The sequence below is a fragment of the Lissotriton helveticus genome, chromosome 8 (genome assembly GCF_964261635.1).
Source record: "Lissotriton helveticus chromosome 8, aLisHel1.1, whole genome shotgun sequence".
Lineage (NCBI taxonomy): Eukaryota > Metazoa > Chordata > Amphibia > Caudata > Salamandridae > Lissotriton > Lissotriton helveticus.
The window spans coordinates 223380534-223404861 of NC_136069.1; the positions used below are offsets into that span (position 1 = coordinate 223380534).

The following is a 24328-nucleotide window of genomic DNA, read 5'->3' on the forward strand; positions in this document are numbered from 1 at the left end:
AGGCACATTTGCCTTTCATTCATGCAAGCAGCTGATAACGATCTAATCTAATTTAGCCTTCCGAGAAGGGTAGTCTTTTTGCAGGGACAACTGAAGCTGAGGAATCTGCGACCCCCTTCCCAGGACCACACGACCCCCCCCCCCCCCCCCCCCTGGGGGTCTCGTCCCACAGATTGATGTCCTCTGTATTTTCATGCGATCCGTAACTGTTAAAATTACGAACAGTCATGAGATAAAAGATCTGGAATACAAAACAGACATTAAGCTAAATTCATGGATAGTCTCTTCAGTTAGATAAGTGGTTACCCCTTTAAATTAACCGTGATTTCATCGTCATCTGTGGTCTGGTTTATCGTAAGAATTGTAAGCCAAGTCCAATCTAAAATGGCCGATTCCTTTACAAAACACCACGGTTACTTTTGTGGTGCATGTCCTTCTACTATGTTTACTCTAGTGAGTTCCAGCTACCTGGTAACCTGCGTAAACAGTTCGGCCTTCCCGCGTCGGATTGGCGGGTTGTTCAAACAGCGGAAATGATGTCCCTTTAAGCAGGAAACGTCGGTTTGGTAAAGCTTAGAGTAAAGTTAGCTAGTAACAACTGATCATCAGCTGTTTTTGTGTTAAGCGTTCCTGGCCTCTGGTTTACAGAAGCACCGATTCGCAAGTTATTGGTAAGTACCCAGTGTGTCTGAATGCTTTAGCAATTGTACAATTTGTCGGAGTTCTACGGATATTTGTGGAATTTTAGCCTGCCCAGTTATTAGTTTCGTATTACGGCCCCAATGTTTAAAATCTCCAAGGGGGTTAAACACATAATTTTGCAGAGCGATCCCGTTTAAATTCAATAGAAATTAGCATTTTTGTGGGATTATGGAAGCTTTCGTGGTGAGTGAACCCATGAAGTTTCTAGAATACATTGCACTTATCTGCAGGATGAAAAGTACAGTGGCGGCGGCGCTGTTCTAAGAACCTAAGGAAGCGTGTGGGCAGTTTTCCTGAGACAATGATCATTAGAGGAAAGGAGTCGCATGTCAGTGTTTTGATCAAACTTGAGACATAGCAAGCACTGTAACGATAACGGAGTGAAACGGCAGCCTGTCTTCTGATCTTCAAGAAAGATGGTTGAATGTTGACGAAAGAGTCTGCTAGAAGGTAGGGGTGCCTGTCTAAATGTTTAATTCAGATCGGGCAAGTCAGCCTTAATACTGACCGGACAGCCCGAGTCATTTACTGATAACAGAGAGAATGCACGCAGCCTGCCTCAACGCTTACACTATAGGGAGAAGGAGGTCAGAATGCCCGTGAATTCATACTAGAAACAAGGAATGGCAAAGCCAATAGGTTCCGCCCATACTAAAGCTATTGTATTTGTCAATGTCTTTTAGCCATGTTGTACAGTAGCGTGGCTATGCAGCTTGGCTAAAAGTAAAAGTTAGACAAAAGTGTTTTGTGATACTTGTGTTGCAGACAAGGCACATTCAGAGATGCCAAATTAGCCCTTTGTGCACTTCTTACGTGGACAGAAGCTTTTAGCGGAGTCAAATGAGTTAATTCAAATTTGGTGTGATTTGTGGATAGAGTGTATAACATGACGAAACATAAAAAAAAGTGTAACTGTCTGGATATAGAGTTCTGCATAGCTACATTTTCGTTTCATTGTATTTAAGAATCGGGGCTGGGTAGCCACGTTGGTCATTTACTTAAAGTGTAACTCGTTCTTTTTGATGGTGTAATATTGTGAGTACGTAGGGATCATGGTCCCTTTTGAGATAGGTAACATTAAAACCTATTTTATTAACATAAATAATGTACACTTCCTATCCACCAACTACTGTAGAAGGGGCAAAACAAAAATAGAACCTCTTGTAAAACTTTTCTAATGCGTGTGCTTTTTAGGTCTCGCCTGAGCTAGCACATGCGCTACTCTGGCGAGACATTTAGTGAGTGGGCTTTAAAAAGCAGACCACAGCTTTTTGTGTGGCCTAGAGCGTGCGGTTACGCGCGCAGTAAAGCGCATTCCTCACATCGCTCGATCAGGCGCCATCTCTCCCAAGCGCATGCTTCACCGCTCCTCCACCACCACAGATCGCGTCTTGTTTATCTGTTGTACACCGCTTTCCTTTGTGAGTTACCACCTGTCCTTACCCTTGCATGTATGCCCACAGTCATTACTTTGCCAGTTAAGTGTTTGTGCACATGCCCAGGCTGCGTTTTCCTGTTTACTCCTACGCAGGCATTTTCACAGTTTTTTCTTCTGCGCTTTATTTCTTGCAGACGCACTTCACGGTGCGCCTTTAGCTCCCAGTCCAGTTATCCTGCTCCATCATGTCCGCCGCCGTACTGTGTTTACTGACACTCAGCTGATGTGTCTGGTCTCTCTTTTCAGGTTTCTCCATCTTGTCGCTAATTAACTCCACATTGTAATCAGTAACCTTCGTTGCGCTGTTATTTATGTTTACTCTTCACTTTGGGTGTCCGGAGCTTTCAGGATCACCGCACCTGCCCGATTATGGTCGCCGTATATTGTTGGGTTCATCGCGATCTGCCACGTTATCACATGACCTTCCTCATGTTGGTAAAACCGAGCCTGCGTATGCACACGCTTGTAATAGCTTTGTGTTACTCGCAGCCACGAGAGGAGCGTTTGAAGAATGTTTGGCGTAGTTAGTCTCAGGACCTGGCTTCCTTTTCAGGTCGAGTCTGTCAATGCGCTTGCGAGAATATAGGGGCTTAACGAGAGCTTAGCCATCGGGCGATTTCATGCTGTGCCCGTGAAAAGCAATCAATCAATCAATCATAACATTTGTATAGCGCGCTACTCACCCGGAAGGGTCTCAAGGCGCTTGGGAGAGGGGTCCGCTACTGCTCGAACAGCCATGTCTTGAGTTGTTTCCTGAAGGCGAGATGGTCCTGTGTAAGCCGGAGGTGGATGGGGAGGGAGTTCCATGTCTTGGCTGCCAGGTAGGAGAAGGATCTTCCTCCGGCGGTGGCTCTTCGGATGCGTGGTACGGCGGCGAGGGCGAGGCTCGTAGAACGTAGCTGGCGGGTGGGCGTGTAGAAGGTTAGGCGGTCGTTGAGGTACTTGGGGCCCAGGTCGTGGAGAGACTTGTGTGCGTGGGTAAGGAGCCTGAACGTGATCCTTTTGCTGACGGGGAGCCAGTGCAGGTCCCTCAGATGGCCGGAGATGTGGCTGCATCGGGGGATGTCAAAGATGAGTCGGGCGGAGGCGTTCTGTATGCGCTGGAGTCTTTTCTGTAGTTTGGCTGAGGTTCCCGCGTAGAGGGTGTTCCCGTAGTCCAGTCGGCTGGTGACGAGTGCCTGGGTGACCGTCTGCCTGGTTTCGGTCGGGATCCATTGGAAGATCTTTCGGAGCATACGTAGGGTGTTGAAGCACGATGAGGAGACGGCGTTGACTTGTCTGGTCATCGAGAGGGAAGAGTCCAGGATGAAGCCCAGGTTGCGTGTGTGGTCTGTTGGCTTGGGAGCGGTGCCCAGGGCGGGAGGCCACCAGGAGTCTTCCCAGGCGGAGGGCGATGGTCCCAGGATGAGGACTTCCGTCTTGTCTGAGTTCAGTTTCAGGCGGCTGTTTTTCATCCACTCGGCGACGTCTTTCATCCCTTTGTGTAGGCTCGTTCTGGGGGTGGCGGGGTCTCTGGTGAGGGAGAGGATCAGTTGGGTGTCGGCGTAGGAGATGATGTTGAGGTTGTGTTGGGGTGCGATGGCTGCAAGAGGTCTCATTTAGACGTTGAAGAGGGTGGGGCTGAGTGATGATCCTTGTGGTACGCCGCAGATGACTTCGGTGGCCTCTGATCGGAACGGGGGGAGGCGGACTCTTTGTGTTCTTCCGGCGAGGAACGAGATGATCCACTCCAGTGCCTTTTCTTGGATACCGATGTTGCTGAGGCGTTGAACTAGGGTGCGGTGGCAGACGATGTCGAACGCTGCAGAGAGGTCTATCATCCAGCACCTTGTCATCTACTTCGAGGGGGAGGGAGTTTCTAACCAGGATGCCCGCCCCCCTCGATCCAGTGGTGAATCCAGAGTGGGCCACCAAACGGTAGCCTCGTCTATTCAGTGCGTGGCACGTATTTCCTACAAGATACGTCTCCTGTAGTAAAACGATATCCGGGGAGTGTCGCTTCAAATACTGCAAAACTATCCCCCGTTTTATCCTATCCCCTAGACCATTGACGTTCCAGCTCAGCACCCTCAGTCCCCTACCCCCCATCCCAGACAAGAACAAACAGTCCCCCCCGCCATGAAACAGGCACAAAGGATAAAATACCGACCAAATCGTAGCCTCGAAACAAACAAACAAGAAAAGACCACCCCCCAAGGAACCCTCATCACACAACCCCCCCCACCCTGCACCCCTGCGGTAGATCAAAAAGCCACCCCAACTTGCAGTGTGCCTGTCGCCCCATTGAACTAACCTACAAGAAGAGAGAGAAAAACGTCCCCTGAGGAGGAAGAGTCCCGAGTCCCCACACCCCCGGGTATCGACAACGTATGAACATTGCTACCACAGAGCCACTGCAAAGCGTCCAAAAAAAATTGGCTCGTCGGCACAGACTCACTACTCCTGTTCTTCCAAGCCGCCCTCGGCGCCTCTCGAACTCTCCGGGCTGGTGCGTTGTGTTGGCAGGTTGTCCAGCCAGTCACTGGCCACCTCGGGGCGATCAAAAAAGAATGCACGTTCATTATGTTCAATCCTCAGGCGGGCCGGAAAAAGCATGGCGTATTTCAGTTCCATGTCCCTGAGACGTCTTTTCACCCCCGTAAAGCCCATACGTTGCTTCTGCACCGCCTGTGTAAAGTCCGGATAGAAACTGATCGACACATTTTCAAACTTGGTGGGACCATTATTACAGGAGGCCTGCAGGATAGCGTCTCTATCTCGGAAATTAAAAATCCTGGCTATTATAGGCCTCGGAGCGGCACCAAGCTTGGGCTTCCCACCTGGAATTCTGTGAGCACGCGACACCGCAAAAAGATTACTAAGGCCCTTTGGTGCCAAGTGGTTCCGGATAAGGTCCCCCACCAAAAGGTCCGTAGGCACGTCTGTAGAATTCTCCGGAACACCTACGATGCGAACGTTATTGCGCCTGGCGCGGCTCTCGAAATCATCCAGTCGACGGGCGAACGAGTCTCTGGCCATTCGAAGATCGCGGACCTCGGTCTGGAGATTCGAGACATCCGCAGTCAGGCTCGCTGTCTTGATGTCCAGGGACTTGACCCGCTCATTGGTTTTCCCCAAGTCCGTCTTGATAAGGTTGACCTCGATTGCAACCGTGTCCAACTTAGTAGCTAGAGTTTCATACTGCTGACCCATCGCGGTCTGGATACTGGCAATGGGGCCCATGACATCCTTTAAAGTCGGCTCTTCAGTCGCAGGAGTATCATCACCAGTCTCCCCGAGGGCCTTGCTCGGCACGCCTGGGGATCCCTTCGGGCGAGTAAAGCGATCAATAGTCTGAGCTTGGACAGCCCCTCCTCGATTCGGACCTCTGGTGTTTCGCCTCTCAGCGTCCGTCCTGCCCGCCATGGTAGGCGACGAGCTCCGACGGGATCTTTGGGATCTAGTCAAAATGATTCCCTGTATGGCAGGCCTGTTGAGTCGAGAGGTCGAGGATCGACAGCCAGAGTAGAATTTGCGACTAGACCAGGGCAGCAGTATCAAGCAGCAACGAGTTGGTGTCAACAATGACCAAAATCGAAACCGAAAGTACCACAGGGGCAGCGGAAGTATCTCTCCAGCCGTTGTTGTTCAATTGCCACCCGGGTACCTCGGGAACTCAAGCCCCCGGAGGGCCTCCGCCATAGGCCTCAGATTACGAGGTGCAGTAAGACCCGTTCCCGGCGGCCAAATCGGGTTTAGAAAAAGTTTTTAATATCAGCAGGGCATCAGCAAAAAATACCCGTCGTCCAAATCAGGATTTGTTTCAGGATAGATGAGGGTGGTGGAAGGGGTCTCGGGAGCCCTTTGCTCACGCGTCCATCTTGGATCCGCGCGTAGCTCCTCCATTTACTTACTATTTAAAGCCGATCTCATAGTTCTTTTATACTTTAAAAATAACATTAATTGGGGGAGGAGCCTAGCGCGGGACCAAGATGGCCGCGTGATCGTGTAGCTCCGTGTGACCCGCTCCGCCGCTCGTCTATCCTGTCATATATCCTGCTGCCCGAGGACAACCTTCGATGGGTGATTAGTGTGGCTGTGTCCTGGTGAAATTGTGGCTCGAAGGGTCCATTTCTACCCCTTCAAATCGTCCGAAATTTTGGGCCTGCTCGTCGCCGAAACAACGGACTCTGGTGTCATTGGTGGCCGGGACCTAATGCGACAACAAAGGCATGGTCTACCGGAAGTGGTGACCCCACCTCGACCCGCTTTTTGAATTGACTGTTGGCGCTGAACATTTCGGAGGGGGCTCCCACATTTTGGCGCGAGGACTCGCGACTTAGCCCCTGAGCGCTTTTGAGTCTACTCTTGCTTATCGCTGGCTTGATCTCATGGGCCCCCAGAGGTCGCCCGTCATGGCTGCCAGAGCGGACTCGGAGAAGCCTCCCGTTAAGGGCAGCAGAGTTCAGAGATCCGTCCAGTCCAATAAATTGGACAAATATACTATTCTTAAGGGGTCCCCGGCTGACCAGAAGCAGCTGCCAGTTACTGAAGCCACCCCACCGAGAGCTGGCGTAGAGCCTTCTTTGCAGAACATCATGGATGTGGTCACCAGAATCGAAACATCAATGGCGACTAGAATGGACGCGCTTTATTATAAGCTTGACTCGGTTAAGATTGACTTTAACCTATTGCGCACGGATCATGCTAAGACGAGCGAGAAAGTGAAATGCCTCGACATCCTGACCTCGAGCCTGGTAGACGATACCGCTGAGCTGCAGAGAGAGGTCCGAGCTCTTCAGGCGGCCCGTGCGGAGACCAGGAGGCTTCTCGATGATTATGAAGGTCGCAATCGTCGAAATAACGTCCGCATTTTAGGTGTTCCTGAAAACTCGGAATCGCCTGCGGCGGACCTATTTGTTGAGGACCTGATCCTTAAACACCTGAAACCTAAGGGCCTCAGTAAATTTTTCACGGTGGAAAGGGCTCATAGAGTGCCAGGGGGGCCGCCGAAAGTGGGTGCGCAACCCCGACCCATGATCGCTAGGGTGCTGAACTTTCGGGACCGAGATGCTATTCTGCAGGCCTCGCGGATAGACGGCCCTCTGTGGTATGACAACGTCACAGTGTCCTTTTTCCCGGATTTTACTCAAGCGGTTTAAAAGATGAGACAGAGCTTCCTCCAGGTCAAGCGGAGGTTGAGAGACAAAGGGATCAGATACTCTATGTTGTACCCTGCCAAGCTGCGAGTCGAAGTGGACGATAGGACATGGTTTTTTGACAGGGCCGAGGTGGCGTCGGACTGGTTGGATACTGTTAGACCGGATGACACGGCGGAACACCAGCCAGACACGGAGGACAAGCAGCAAGACCCGGAATGAGGAACTTTTCCTTTGATTATCATTTATTATTGATGTGGGGGGGGAAGGGAATGGCCTTTCATTGCACTATATTCGCGTTATGTTGGACTGTGTTGCCTGTCTCTTGGGATGTTTATTCTTGGGGGTCGGGTTGCGGACTACATGGCAGGCACCTCCTCTCCCTACTTTTAGTAACCATTGTTGGGTGGGGCGACAGGCACACTGCTAGTTGGGTTTGGGGCGTAGTCCTGATGCAGGGGTGCAGGGAGGGGGGCGGTCCTTTGAGTTGGGGAGGCGGGTTGTTGCAGGATTTTTGTTTTCAGTTTCGTTTCACATTGCATTGGGCCTCGAATGATGTGCGCGAGGGAGTTGGGTGAATGGCTGGCTCTTCAGTGGGGTTGGGGATTCGGGTTTTGAGTTGGAACGTAAATGGTTTAGGGGACAAGATCAAAAGGGGCATGGTTAGCCAGTTTATCAGGCGCCACTCGCCTGATGTCGTGCTTCTCCAGGAAACACATCTTGTGGGCAATCACTGTATGGCGCTTCATAGAGGGGGTTATAAATTGATTGCACATGCCAGGTTTACAACGGGCTCGCGAGGGGTGGGGATCTTGGTGAGGAGGGCCCTTCCTTTCGATATACATGCTACTTGGTCTGATCAGAGGGGCAGATATATGGGGGTATCCGGAAGATTGGGGGGCAAAGTGGTGACTTTCCTTTCTGTTTATGTTCCCCCCGCTCTCCAGTCCGAAACTTTTAAAGACCTTGCCCATATATTCCTCTCTCTCCCGCTGGGCCTTCTGCTATTGGGTGGGGATTTTAATACTGTTTTGGATGGTGACCTTGATCGTGTCCCGCCGAGGACGCTGCCCCCGGCACGCCAGTGGCTAGGTGACTTCTTAGATTCCTTGGGTATGGTTGATGCCTGGCGCCTCTTGAATCCTACCCTTAGGAGTTATACCCATCTTTCAGCTGCTCACGGATCCATGTCACGGCTTGACCACGTTGTTTTACCGGCCGCGATGGCTGATAGTGTACGGGAAGCGCGCCATTTGGGTAGAGGTATATCTGACCATTCACCGGTCTGGGTCCGTGTTGAATTGGGACGGCCTATGGTTGGCAGGGTTGCACCTATTAATGCTTGGCATCTTCGTGACCCCGTTATTAAGAAGGAATTGTGTGATGCCTCCGAGCGTTACTTTCAGCATAATCGGGGGACGGTTGACTCGGCTCAGACACTGTGGGAGGCTTATAAAACAGTTTTGCGTGGTGAGGCGCTATCTCTCATTGCCAGTAAGAAGAAGAGGTGTTTGGCAGACATAACGGCAGCGGAGGTTATACGTTTGGAGAGGGAGGCCGCGACTTCAGCGTCGGCTGAGGTCCGACATCACCTGCGTCTTAAACAAGACGAGTATCGTGAGTTGTCTAGGGAGTTGGCGGTGACGCAACATAACGATGTTCAGAGTAGAATTTACGAGCATGGAGACAGGGCCGGTAAGCTTATAGCCTGGCTAGAACGGGGTGATTGCGCGTCCCGGTTGGTCCTTGAGATTGATGGTTCTGCGACTGTGACTGATCCGCAATTGATAGCTGACTCCTTTGGCTCTTATTATAAAGCCGTCTATTCTTCGTCGGATGTGCATGATTGTTCTGAACACGCGGAGCTGCTCCGAGATATTATTATGCCTGTATTGTCGGATGATAACCGGAAGTATTTGGACTCCCCGCTTACGGATGACGAACTTGGGGGAGCCATTAGGAGTATTCACTCAGGTATGGCGACCGGCCCCAATGGTATCCCCGTTGAACTTTACAAATTAAATGCACAGAAGATAGCGCCTTATCTACGTGCTATGTTTCTGGAAATTCGGGAGGTCGGGATTCTCCCCTATGATCAACGGATTGCTAACGTTGTTGTGATTCCCAAACCGGGTAAGTCCCGTACTTCTCCCTCCTCCTATCGTCCTATTTCTCTGCTCAACGCGGAGCCTAAGGTACTGGCTAAGCTGCTGGCTATCAGGCTAGTCAAGGTGATTACTACTTTAGTGCATCCGGACCAGTCGGGCTTTATGCCGCGCCGTAAGACCGCCCTCAACCTGCGACGCCTGCATGGCGTCCTAGGTAGAGCACATACACTGACACAATCCGCGGCCTTGGTGTCCCTTGACGCCACCATGGCCTTTGACCGAGTTGAATGGTCGTATCTCTTCGCTGTGTTGGAAAAATTGGGTTTCGGGCCTGAATTTATCGGATGGGTACGTTTGCTCTACACTGCTCCCTTGGCCCGAGTCATAATGAACAACTGTCAATCAGGCGATTTTGAGTTAGAAAGGGGGACGCGGCAGGGTTGTCCGTTGTCGCCCCTTCTGTTCGCATTAGCTCTGGAACCCCTTGCGGCTTGGATTCGGTGGGAAAGGATGATACGCGGCCTGCGGTGGTCCCCTGAGTGGGAAGATAAGATTTCTCTATATGCTGATGATGTGCTTCTTTATCTGTCTACGCCCCGTTCCTCCCTTGATGTCTTCCTCGACATTGTCAGGGTGTTTGGTGAATTCTCTGGATTCACTATAAATTGGTCGAAATCTGTGATGTTGATGTTGTCGGGCGCTCCGCCGGTGATTCCGCAGAACTGTCCGCTCCAGGTGACTACTACCGGTTTTGTGTATCTCGGTATTTACGTTTCCCTTGACGCCAAAACACGGTACGCAAATAACTTGCAACCGCCCTTGGTTAGACTGCGCGCCGAGGTGGAACGTTGGCGGGCGTTACCGTTGTCTCTTTTGGGTAGGGCAGTGCTCTTCAAGATGTTGGCACTTCCACGCTTTATGTACGTTCTCCAAAACACTATGGACTTGGTGCCTACCAGGTACTTTAGGGAGGTTGAGACGCTCCAGAGATCCCTCCTTTGGGGTGGCAGGTCCCGCATTGCCTACACTAAACTTACCCTCGCCTGGTACGATGGCGGTATTGGTCTTCCCGATTTGCGGAAATACTACTGGGCTTCCCAACTCGCGGCTATCAACCACATAGTTTATGGTCTTCCTGATGACCCTGGGTACGCCATGGATCGTTGCCTGTCCCCTGGGGGAAACTTTCTCCGACCATTATACAATCGGCCGGGGCGCTTTTCCCTCACGGGCCCTACTTTGCACACAGTGAGAGTCTGGCATGCAGCCAATAAGTGCCTGGGTTGGGAGGGACGGCTGACCCTTGCGACCCCTCTTTTCGACTCTGCCAAATTGGGTGGTTTGTGGACTACCAAAGGTTTTGACAAGTGGGAGTTGATTGGGCTCAGTCAAATAAAAGATGTTTGGGGGAAGGGGGAGATGCTGACGTTTGAAGCACTACAAGGAAGCCACCACCTCCACGCTAGAGAACACTTTCACTACTTGCAGGTTAGACATGCCCTAACGTCTCACATTCCGTTGAGGGATTCCCTCCCAGACGCCTCCCCCCTCGAGGATCGTGTCTTAGATGGACACCTGCCAGTTAGGACGATCTCCCTGGTCTACCGTAAACTAATTAATCACACAGATGATCCGTTGCAGTCTCTCCGAGGGGCTTGGGCGGCTGATGGGCTGGAACTTTACGATGAAGACTGGGTTGAAGCAGTCTCCTCCCCAAGGGTTATAGCGGTGCAAATGAGATTGCGTTTGGTGCAGTTAAAGATTTTGCATAGGTCTTATGTGACCGGTCCCGGGTTGGTGAGAATGGGGTGGACAACGAATGGTGACTGCAAGCGGGGATGTGGGGAGGTTGCTACATTTCTCCACATTCTGTGGCACTGTAACTCCATCCAGGCCTATTGGCGTGATATACATGAGGTCATGAGGTCTGTTTTGGATTGTGACGTGAGCTTGGAAGTGCGTAGATGTCTCTTAAACATTTGGGAACCTACAGACCTTAATCAATACCTGAAGCAATGGGTCACGCTAGTCTGTATGATCGGGAAACGGCCTTTACAACGAAGCCGTTTCCCCGAAATCTTTAACCACGCATGCAGTACAACGCATGCGTGGTTACCACTAATGCCTTTACCACGCATACCTTTACTACGAGGTTTGTAGTAAAGGCATATGTGGTAAAGGTAAAAATAAAAAAAGGGGGGCTTGGGGGGGTCTCCCCCCCAAATAAAACAACTCACCATATGTCACGTCGGCGTCAGCGTCGTTTAAGAGAAATCGAAAAAAATGCCGTTTTCTCTTAACGACGTATGACGTCACCACGCATTTATTCGAGGAAAAGTTTATCCGTGGTAAACGAATTCCGTTGTAACGCATGCGTGGTAAAGGCATGCGTTGCAACGGAATTCGTTGTATCATCATATATTCTTAACGCAACATAGCACAGCTGTGGGGGGCCACTCAGCCACCTCGGCGTGCAAAGTGTTCACAGGATCTCGATTGGTGTATGTTCAGGGAGCGGGCGGTTTACGTGGCGAGGGGCTGCCCTGAGAAATGGACAAAGATATGGGGACCATGGAACGCCTATCGGGGAGATATTTGTGTTCCTCCAGCCAGGCGGGCTGACTCCGACGCCCCGGATCCCTCTTGAGCCCTGGCTATTCATACTCTGCTTATATCCTGTTGCCAGACATCCCTTGCTCCCAACACCTTGTAATACTGTCGATTTTATTTCCAATGCATTGTTATGTTTATTTCATGTTTATTGCTAATAAAAAGAAATATAAAAAAAAAAAAAAAAATAACATTAATTGATACTTACACATAACGGTGATTTTTAGATTTTTTTTTATTTGTACTTTTGTTACGGGTTTCAAACATTACACACTACACTAGCTAATTGTCTCTCTCCTTCTCTGTTTTCCCTATCTAATTCTGGCAGTACTTGCATAACTTTATTTATAAGTTTTAAAATGAAGGCAGATTCGACAGTCCGCTCCTACCAGCCCTTTTCAAGAATTATTTACAAAGAGTCACACTATCACAAAAGCTTCTTTGGAGCGATTATTTACAGTGTATTAATGCGTCCTGTAGTGTGTGATATTTTTTTTTTTTAAGAATTGGACTCAAATCCCAAACATGTGCTTTCATGGTATTTCATGCTGCTGAAGTCGAGAAGATGGGAGGGTGACCAGGCCAACAGATTTCGAACGGCTGCTGCTGCTGCATTTTCAACTTCTGCCCAGGGAACCAAAACAAAGGAAATACTTACGCCTGTCCTGGTTTTTAGAAAGGTGCGAATAAAAAAAGGTTCAGAGTATTTTTTTAAAGGCTTTTTGAAAAGTGGAAAATAACACATCCCCCCCTCCCATCTTCCCTCTCTCCTCAACATCCCCTCCTCCCTCTCTTCTCACTCTCTCCCCTTTATCCCCTCTCCTCTCTCTCCCCTCCCTCTACACCCTCACACTCTTCCATCATTCCTCACCTCTCCCCTCTCTCCTCACTCCCATCTCCTCCCACTCTCCTCACTCTCACCTCTCTTTATACTCACTCTCTCCCCTTTCTCCACTCTCCTCTCTCTCTACTCTCCTCCCTCTATCCTCTCGCCCTGTCTCATCACTCCCCCCTCTCTCTCCTCACTCTCCCCTTTCTCCCCTCCCTCTACCCTCTCCTCAGACTCCCCTCTTCTCAGTGTACCCTCTCCTCACTCTCCCCTGTCCTCACTCTCCCCTCTCCTCACTATCTATTTGAATACCCTGCACTAAGTCCTTTAAAACGAACGCACATTTGTCAGACCATTCTTAGCAGCCATTTCCCAAAATTATTTTAAAAAGTCACACTTTTCCAAGAGCAACTTTTGCGACCTTCCTCAGTTAATTAATACGTCCTGTAGCGGATGATGATTTATTTCTTTTTTACAATCAAGATCAAATACAAAACATGTGCACTGCTGGCGTTGCTGAGGTCGATAATAGTATAGTGACAAGACCTACAGAATTTTTCCGGTTCGGGCTGTTTTTTTTTCACCTTCTGGCCAACCTACTTCAATGGAATATTTGCTCCAGTAACACACACAACACCCCACACACACACACACACACAACACCCCACACACACACACACACCTCACACACACACACACACACACAACACCACACACAACACACACACACACAACACCACACACAACACACAAACAACTACAACCACAACAACAACACACACGACAACGACACACACAACAATCTATCTATCTATCTATCGCCCTTACTCTATCGCCCTCATCCTATCTATCTATTGCCCTCACTCTATCGTCCTCACTCGATATATTGCCCTCACTCTATATATCGCAAAAGAACAGCATCACTCAGCAACACCACAGCATCACTCAGCAACACCACAGCATCACTCAGCGCAACCCCAGCATCACTCAGCACCACCACAGCATCACTCAGCGCCACCACAACATCACTCCGCGCCATCACAGCATAAATCTGTGCAACCATTCAACAACAACTGGTTCAAATATGTTCTCTCAATGTTTCAAGCTTTATTACAAATGTCACAAAAAGATGTTAATATTTCACTTCTGTTCTTGGATTTTTGTCACAATAAAATACACTGAACATAATCTTCACAAAAGTTATTTACAAAAGTTTAAGCTATTGCCATTATAAATTACAATCACTTTTATTTAAGTATTAATTATTTAAAAAAATGAAAAGCCATTGTTATTTGTAATTTCAATTCATCTAATTCACGTAAATGCAAAACATGTTGCATTACAAATGCTATAGGTGTCACATTTGCGAAAGTTATAACTATTGGCATTGTAAATGACAAAGCTATTAATTTAGCTATTTTCAAAACCAACACATAAATAAAAAAATTGTCATTTACAAGACCAAAAGCTCAAACTTTCATAATGCGAGACCTATTGCATTGCAAATGCTTGTTAGTTGTACCGATGCAGACCTTTTGGGAGTACGCTATGACCCTTGGTGTATTTCATCGTTTTCGTTATAGGTGATACGCATTAGTTGAACTTCATTATCGTGCCTTTTGCTTAAGGTATCAGCTTTCTTCTGTTTATCACTTTCACTCAGCATTGTCTGTCCCTGCTTCGGTTGTTTAACGCTTAACTTCTTGTTTCAGAAGTTCACAGCAAACTGTCTTTTCACAAGATACTGACAGTTCATTATCATACCTCGTGCATAAGGGATCAGCATTTTTTTGTTCATCACTTTCACTCGACATACTTTGTTACTGCTTCCGTTTTTTAATGCTTAACTCCTTGTTTCACGGGTGAGTAATACATTGTCATTGTGCAAGATACTGGCAGTTTCTTTTTATTTTCAGTAAGTGCAAGGCTTTACTAAGGTCCACATCTTGTGACGTTTGCATGCATGTTTCTTCTCGGGTGTCGCCTCGTATCCATTGGCTTATTATCTTTATCACTTCACACCCTGGGTCCTCTAGGTCTGTTTTGTATGTCACTCATTCCCGTCGCTTGATCATTTCAGTGCTATTCTACCGCTCAGATTCGTATCTATGCACAGGGTGTACGTGCCTCTATTCCGGTTACTAGAGTTCTATTAGGGTACCGCTGGATCTGATGGCTCGACATGTTTTTGCATAAAAGTTGTGTATAAAACCCTGCATTGTTATCTTTATAGTTAGCTATAGGGGAGATGGGCCTTGGACTCCCTCCTTGGTCGTCACCTACCCAGTCGGTCTTTAGGCAGACTTCTTTTCGTCTCTCCTTACTGTCTCTTCCCTAGCTCCTATCCTCTCTCCCCTGAATCTCTCCCCTTGCCTGCTACTCTGCCTACCCCCTGTCCTTTCTGCCCTTTGACTAAGCACTCCTTCTCCCCTTGTTGGGGAAAGATCCAATATTTATACTCTGGAATCTCAGTGAACCCGCTGAGTGAGTCCACTGTGCCAAGGGAGCCACTCACACTTGAGATATGGTATGGCACCCCTTGCCAAAGCACTCCCTCTCCCCTTTTTGGGGAAGGATCCAGTATGTAGACCTTGGAGTCTCAGAGACCTCTCTGAGAGAGTCCACTGCGTAAAGGGAGCCTCTCGCAGTAGAGATAGGAAAGGGATTTCATTTCCCCTGGGATCACAGCTTACTGGACTTTGGACGTTGCCTTGACTGGTCTACCGGTTTGTGTCCCCGTCACCCTTCCCCTCTTCTCCCCATGTTGTGACTCTCACCCTCCCCTCCCTTCCTCTTTCCCACCTTCATTATCTGTCTATTTCCACTACTCCAACCCCCCTGAATCTCTCACCTTGCCTTCTTTTCCCCTTACGTATTTGTGCTTATTGTTTATCTCAACCTTACAAGTAACTATGTTGCCATGCTCTAAGAACTATGTAACCTTTGTAACGATGTAACCTGTAACTATGATCTGATGCTCATGTAAAGCGCTCGGATACCTCCGGGTCTAGCCAGCGCTATATAAAACTTTTTAAATAAATAAATAAACAAATAGTTGTCACTATTGTCCACTTCTTGACACACACACTTTCAGAGCTCTGAATCAGCCAGAGCTTTGATTCTTACAGTATCCTGCCCGACTCAGAACTCTACTCTGCACAATACCCAAAGTCACTCAGAGAGTTGCTTTGACAAATCACCAGCTTACTCAGAGCTCCGATTTTAAACAAGCATTGGCATAGCCAATAGGTCTCGCTTTTGTAGCCTTTATAAGTGTTTAACCATGCAACAGTTAATGTTGTTGCACCAAAGATATTGTGCTGCATAACTAAATACTTATAAGGTCCCAAAAGCGAGACCTATTGGCTATGCCAATGCTTGTTTTGTTTTGTGTACGCAAGATCTTGCAGCGTGAGCGCTGTTTCAGTCGAGAAGTAAAAGCAGCAGTCCCCACCATTTGTCTGTGCCTCGGCATCAGACTTCAAAGGCTGCCGCTCCCCCCCCCCCCCGCCACAGCAATGCCGAGAGCATGTTTCTGGATTTTCTTTACAAATTAGTCATTACTGGCGGACACAATTCACCCATAGGAAGTACCTGTCCCCAGGATTACTTCAACCGGTTCCCGATATCGCACCCCAGTTCAAATTGTTTTCTCTGTCTTTCGCAATGCCTCTGTTGCTTTCTCACTCCCTGTTCTTTCGCTGTCTGTTGTTGCATCCTCTGTCTCCTGCAAGTTCTCTCTTTCTCACACTGTCTGCTTCGCTCTTTCTGTCCCGTCACTTTCTTAATTTTGTTTATTTCTCTTGCGCTCCTCTTTTTCTGTTTTTTTTCTGTCTTTCTCTATGTCTCTCGCTCATACACTCACAGGCTGTCTCTGCCGTTCTCCTTCTGTCTCCCTCTTAACTGGACAAAACCGTGCTAGAACCAATGCAGCCTTGCAAGATAGCTCAATGACTAATATCCTCACTGCAGAGAAGTATGCGATACATGAAAGTCAGAAAATTAACTCCAAGCAGATCTGCTCAGGCTCTTATCCTCCCGAGAGAGGTAAAGGGGGAGAGTTACAGCGCATTGAGTCGTCGCTAAAAGCCACACTCTGTTATGATACCAATGAGACATCTCAGCGATCAATGAGGGTGAACGCTTCTCCTATCTACCTAACCAGTCAGTCACATTCTTGGCTCCTCGCAGTGCTGACTCGGCCCTTAAGCCTTCTAAGGTCTATAAAATAAACACTCTTAATTCTGATACTGCGCAACACTGCCTCTATCTGTGCATGGGTGCGTTATTTGGTAAGTTGGCTTTACGTGTCTTTGTAAAAGTGTCTGTATGTGATTGTATAGAAGTGTATATCTAATTCTATATGCCATCTGTACCCGCCCTGTCACTTTACCTCCCAGCTCGACGGCTGTAAATCATGCTCCCAGTTCAGACTGCCCCTACTACATCACCACTTCCCCCACTGCTGCTGGTGATGCAACCCCCCCCCCCCCCCCCCTTACGCTCAAAGACTGTTAAAAAACATTGACATAGACAATAGCTCTCGCATTGTAGGGTGAACAGAATTATCCCTGCTTTCGAAAACATTAAAAGTCACTGCCCACTGTTTTCAGTTAACCCTCTTTAATAAGAGGGCCAGGGGTTACATTTCCCAAAATCTGCATGACAAATTGTGAAAAATCCGGGACTGCCCCAGGCAAACCCCGGACGCTTGTCACCCTGTTGCATTGCCAGACCTATTGGCTTCAGGACTATTCAGTCCTCAGGAGCGCTGCAAGCTGCATTAAGAGTGCGGCACTTTCGGCACTGGTCAGACCTGGTCATTTGTTGGTGCGAAGGCCTCTAGTTGTTGCGGCGAGAGTGGTGGAAGTTGGCCACTCAAGTGAAAGAAGTGGGTGACATCGGCCCTAGATACTTTTTTCTCTTTACAAATTAGTCAGTACTGGCGTACACAGTTTACCCATAGGAAGTACCTATCCCCAGGATTACTTCAACAGGTGCCCGACATCGCACCCCAGTTCAAATTGTTTTTGTAGAGTTGCGCTCTAGTGTATGCACTTTGCGTCATGACGCGACGTGCCGGCAGCCATCTTTAGGATGCGCGCGCAACCAGGAGAAACGGCGCGAGTGTCTGAGCACGGAGGTTGCCGGCTCGGCGCTCTTTGGTGGTTATCGAGTTATTAAAGTAACGTGTCAGTACAACGAGTGTCCTGCCGTTTTTCCAGGGAAAGCGCATCCATTACAATGGCGACGAGGGTGGGATAACGACCCAAGAAGGCACACCAGTGGGGAAAAAAAAGGAAAAAAAAACCGAGGACCACGGCTGGGAACCAGTCACCCGGAGCTGCTACAAACAGCCTGCAAGTAACAACCCACAGACCAGCAGTCACCAGAGAGCGCGGCAGAGCCCACAGCACGCAGAAAGAGAGAGAGAACTGTGCACAGGGGAAGGACTACAGGGTGTGCACAGGGAAGACCACCCAGAGAACCCCACCACACAGCACAACCAAGGGCAGGAGCACTGGCGACTGAAGGGAAAAGCGGAGGGGCAGACACGAAGACCCCCCAACTGAAAACAGAGAAGGTAGAAGAAAACAGTGCACCGGGCAGCCCCAGGAGTCACAGTGGTACCCCGCCCACGGTAAAACGCGAAAGAATGTGTGCGCAAGCAGCATCTGCAATGGCCCCCGTCCAATTTCTGCCCAAGCCAGGAGAGCCACTAATGAGGTGGGAAGATTGGCGAGACTATATTGACAACTTCATCGAAGTGCTAGAAGATGAGAACGAAGAAAAGTTCACAAGCAAAAGGAAGAGGCGAATATTGTTACACAATCTAGGCCCGGAAGGGCTCAGGATCTTCAAGACACTAATACCAAAACAACAAGGGAATACAGATGACGATGTATACGCCCACGCAGTAGAAGAATTGAACGAACACTACAAACCGGCGGTGTGTGTTTCGATTGACAGGTATAACTTCCAGCAAAGAAAACAAAGCCCTGGAGAATCGGTGGAGGAGTACGTGGCGGCGCTAAAGAAATTGGCCTTAACGTGCAGGTACGATACATTCCAAGACGAATTTATCAAGGATCAAATCGTGATGCACACCATGAGCACGGCAGTGCAAGACAAGCTGTGGGCCAGCGGCGGCGCCTCATTACAGGAAGTGATGATAATTGTCAAGAGGGCGGAGATGGCGCGAAGATGTGCAGAAGCGGCAAAAAGAGAAGCCGCAACAACGCATGTGGTGAACAGAATTGAAGACGAAGAACCCCGCAGGGACACCGGGAGCAAGGGGCCCACATCGAAGGGTCCGAACAGGTGGCAAGGACATCCAGGGCCACCGGGAAAGCAAACCGGGAACAAAAAAAAGGCCTGCTACAGATGCGGAAGTTGGGCACATGAGGCCCATGACAGGAAGTGCCCGGCGTTTCGCGCCAAATGCATGTTTTGTGGAATCATAGGGCACTACGAGAAAGTGTGCCACAGGAAGTCAGCCAGAACTATGGTTAAATGGTCCTATTGTTAAGGACAAGGAAGGGAGTGACCATGAAGACGAGGACACAGTACTCTGCATCTACGACCAGGTACTGAGTGTGGACAACAAAAGGTCGACCAAGCCAGTACTGGATATGACGATCGGAGGAGTGCCGATAAACATAGTGGCGGACACTGGATCACCCTACACCATTGTACAGAGAACGGTATAGAATGAAACATTCAGCCCACACTTGGGTCCGGACTTGGAGAAATTGGACATAAGGCCGGTCACATACAACGGAGACCGCATACCCATGTTGGGATTCCGACCGTTAAGGTTTGAATTCAGAGGACGCAGCGCCTACTGCAAGCTGTACATTTCGGAAAAGGGGCCATCGGTGTTAGGTTGGCTAGACCAAGGGAACCTAGGCATCAAACTAGACCCAGGAGGAAAAGAACAGATCCTCCTCACGGAACTGGAGGAATGGCCGAACTTGGGCAAATGGAAGAAGGAATACCCCAACGTGTTCGGAGGCACAGTAGGGAAGCTCGAGAAGTTTGCACACAAAATTGTCCTCAAGGAAGGCGCCATACCAGTGGCTCACAAGGTGAGAAACGTACCTCTCGCAGTAAGAGAGGCAGTACAAGAAGAGTTGCAAGAATTGGAGAGAAGGGGAATCATAGAACCGATCACATGCGCAGAGTGGCTGGCACCATTGGTGGTAGCCATGAAACCCAGTGGGAAGGTCAGACTGTGCGTGGACCTGCGTGAATTGAATAAGAACATTGTGGTAGAAAAGTTTCCCCTACCAAGGATTGAGGAGATGCTAGCCAAGACGAGAGGGATTAAGTGGTACTCTACCATCGACCTAACCTCCGCGTACCACCAAATCGCATTGCACCCGGAGAGCAGGAGGTTAACTTCATTCATCACCCCCTTCGGGTGCTACCAATTCCGCCGCATGCCGTTTGGTCTAGCATCGGCAGCGGCGGTGTTCCAGAAGTTAATGCACCAACTGTTTAAGGACATGAATGGCATCCAGTATTTCCAGGATGACATCCTAGTGATGGGCCGCGACAGACTAGACCACGATGCCAAGCTGACCCAAGTGTTGAGAGTGTTAGAAGGCAAGAGCCTCACAGCGGAGTGGGAAAAGTGCCACCTGGGCATGGAATCGGTGACCTACCTAGGGCACGAAATCGGTGTGCAATGGATCACTCCCAAGGCGGAAAATGTGAAGGCGATCAGCGATGCACCACCACCCACCAGTAAGGAGGAGGTCAGGTCCTTCTTAGGAATGGCCGAATACTATAGTAAATTCGTGCAGCATTTCGCAACAAAGACCCACCACATGAGAAAGTTAACGAGAGAGAGCTCAGTGTTTTGCTGGACGGAGGAAGCGCAAAGGGAGTTTGAGGGGGTAAAGGAAGACGTGGTGAGAGCCATACCCCTGCAAGGATATGACCCCCATGGGAGGACTGTGCTCACGACGGACGCCAGCGACAAAGGCTTGGGCGCAGTATTAATGCAAGACCGGGGACAAGGAGTGATGGACACACTAAGCTTCACTTCTCGCACCCTGAGTGACACGGAGTAGAAATACAGTGTCATCGAAAAGGAGATGCTTGCAGTAGTGTGGGGAATGACCAGGTTCTGACAATTCCAGTTAAAGACAAATCATAAACCCTTGGTGAAGGTACTCCCCTCTAGTGGGCACGCGAGCGCCACCCCCAGGATCTCAAAAATGACATTAAAGCTGCTAGAATTTAGATATGATGTGGAGTATATTCCTGGCAGCCGGAACAAGGTCGCGGACTATCTATGCAGGGCGGCGGCCATGGAAATTGGAGGTGAAGAATCGACAGGTGGGGATGAGATGGTGGCCCTTACAGATGACCAGGAGGAAGTCATCAGCAACCAGGAGTGGAAGGAAGCCTACAGTGAAGACCAAACGATACAAGAAGTGAAGAAGTTCATAGTACAGGGGTGGCCGGAGAAGAAACACATCAGCGATACAATGAGGACGTACTACGAGGTTAGAGAAGAGCTGTCAACGGACGATCAAGGACTGTTTGTGTTCAGGGGAGACAAGGTTATCCCCCCGGCTGGCATAATCCCCAAACTACTGGTTTTACTCCACGAAGGTCACTTAGGGATAGGCAAGATGAAATTGAGGACCAAGGAGGGATACTGGTGGCCAGGCATGGACTTACGGGCAGAACGTCATGTCCGAGATTGCCCACAGTGCCAAGGAGCAGACAAAACTCTTAAGCCTTTGCGCCCAGCACTAGGGAGATTTGACCCCCCACAGAACCCGTGGGAGGAGTTGTCCATAGACATTTTGGGCCCAATCCTAGACGGGCAAGGAATCCAAAAGTACGTGTGTCCTCATCGACTGATACTCTAAATGGCCTGAAATGAAGGTGGAGGAGGTAATGGACACAGAGACCATCTTGAAGTTCCTGAGTGACACATTTGTGAGAGAAGGCATTCCAAAATCCATCCTGAGTGACAATGGCCCCCAATTTACCTCAGACAAATGGACCACCTTCATGGAGAGAAATGGTATCCATTCCAAGCACACGCCGATCTATCACCCGGCAGGTAATGGACTAGTAGAGCGGTTTAACTGTGTGGTGATGGGATCTGTGCAAGCGGCAATATCCCAGAACAAGGACTGGGAGAAGGAGATATGGCAGATGGTATGGGCATACAGAATCACCCCCACGGGGACTGGGTATAGCCCTTTCCAAATCCTTAGAGGGCGTGATCCTTTCACAAAGGACAATCGTGTGTGGAAGGAGAAAACCATAATGAGTAAATGGTCCCCTGCAGTGGTTCAAGCAAACTTAGAGAGGGCGCAAGCGGTATACGCCAAGCACTATAATGGACGAAGAAATATGAAGGACACCGGACTAGAAGAAGGTGAATGGGTACGAGTTAAGTTGGCGACGATGCAAAGAAAGGGGGAAAGCAAATATAGCAAACCCTTGCAAGTCAAGAAGGTATATGACAGAGAGGCCTTGTTGAGTGATGGAAATGTGTGGTCTCAGGACTGCATGGCGAGATGCTACAAAGTGCTGCAGTGGAGCCACGGGGGTCAAGGCCTGGAAGTGGCGGTGGAGTCAGAGACAGGAAATGAACAAATCAATGAGGGGATGGACATGGAAAGTGGAGAAGTCAGTGAGGAGCAAGGTGACAGGGGCAGCCCCAGAGCGGAGCAGGAGATGGACATGGAGAGACAGGTGGAGAGCCTGTCGTCAATGAGCAACGGAGGAAGTAGCGCAGAGACCCCTGGGAGAGAAGCCATGGCTACGCCGGTAAGAGTGACCCGAAGGGGGAGAGCAGTGATGAGACTGGCCAGGTTCAAAGACTTTGACATGAGCAGCGGACTGTAAGTTGATGTTTCCATTGTTGGGAAAAAGGGAGATATGTAGAGTTGCGCTCTAGTGTATGCACGTCGCGTCATGACGCGACGTGCCGGCGGCCATCTTTAGGATGCGCGCGCAACCAGGAGAAACGGTGCGAGTGTCTGAGCACGGAGGTTGCCGGCTCGGCGCTCTTTGGTGGTTATCGAGTTATTAAAGTAACGTGTCAGTACAACGAGTGTCCTGTCGTTTTTCCAGGGAAAGCGCATCCATTACAGTTTTCTCTGCCTTTCGCAATGTCTCTGTTGCTTTCTCACTCCCCATTCTTTCGCTGTCTGTTGTTGCATCCTCTGTCTCCCGCAAGTTCTCTCTTTCTCACACTATCTGCTTCGCTCTTTCTGTCCCGTCACTTTCTTCATTTTGTTTGTTTCTCTTGCGCTCCTCTTTTTTTCTGTCTTTCTCTGTCTCTCGCTCATACACTCTCAGGCTGTCTCTGCCAGTCTCCTTCTGTCTTCCTCTTAACTGGACAAAGCCATGCTAGAACCAGTGCAGCCTTGCAAGATAGCTCAATGACTAATGTCCTCACTGCAGAGAAGTATGCGATACATGAAAGTCAGAAAATTGACTCCAAGCAGATCTGCTCAGGCTCTTATCCTCCCGAGAGAGGTAAAGGGGTGGTGTTGGAGAGTTACAGCGCATTGAGTCGTCGTTAAAAGCCACACTCTGTTATGATACCAATTAGACATCTCCGCGACCAATGAGGGTGAACGCTTCTCCTATCTACCTACCAGTCAGTCACATTCTTGGTTCCTCGCAGTACTGACTCGGCCCTTAAGCCTTCTAAGGTCTATAAAATAAACACTCTTAATTCTGATACTGCGCAACACTGCCTCTATCTGTGCATGAGTGCGTTATTTGGTAAGTTGGCTTTACGTGTCTTTGTAAAAGTGTCTGTATGTGATTGTATAGAAGTGTATATCTAATTCTATATGCCGGCTGTCCCCGCCCTGTCACTTTACCTCCCAGCTCGACGGCTGCGAATCATGCTCCCAGTTCAGACTGCCCCTGCTGCTACATCACCACTTCCCCCACTGCTGCAGGTGATGCACCCTCCCCCCCCCCCCCCTTACGGTCAAAGACTGTTAAAAAACATTGACATAGGCAATAGCTCTCGCATTGTAGGGTGAACAGAATTATCCCTGCTTTCGAAAACATTAAAAGTCACCACTCACCATTTTCAGTTATCCCTCTTTAATAACAGGGCCAGGGGTTACATTTCCCAAAATCTGCATGACAGATTGTGAAAAATGCGGGACTGCCCCCGGCAAACCCCAGACTCTTGTCACCCTGTTGCATTGCCAGACCTATTGGCTTCAGGACTATTCGGTCTTCAGGAGCACTGCAAGCTGCATTAAGAGTGCGGCACTTTCGGCACTGGTCAGACCTGGTCATTTGTTGGTGCGAAGGCCTCTAGTAGTTGCAGCGAGAGTGGTGGAAGTAGGCAATTCCAGTGAAAGAAGTGGGTGACATCGGCCCTAGATACTTTTTAGGTCTCGACTATTTCTATCCCGCAAGGATAGATAGGCGAGAATTATAGTAAGCACTTTAAAAACTCTACCAAACTTGCGGATCACGAACAGTTCATGTGAGACAG

General features: G+C 49.2%; 1 protein-coding gene across 1 annotated transcript in view; it reads left to right on the plus strand.

Moving 5' to 3' along the window:
* The first annotated feature begins 565 nt into the window (after positions 1 to 565).
* CEP295 (centrosomal protein 295) overlaps positions 566 to 24328 on the plus strand; it is a 627693-nt gene continuing 603930 nt past the window's right edge. Inside the window, exon 1 of the mRNA XM_078656965.1 lies at positions 566 to 671. The gene's annotated coding sequence lies outside the window, so the exon portion shown is untranslated. The remainder of the gene's footprint in view (positions 672 to 24328) is intronic.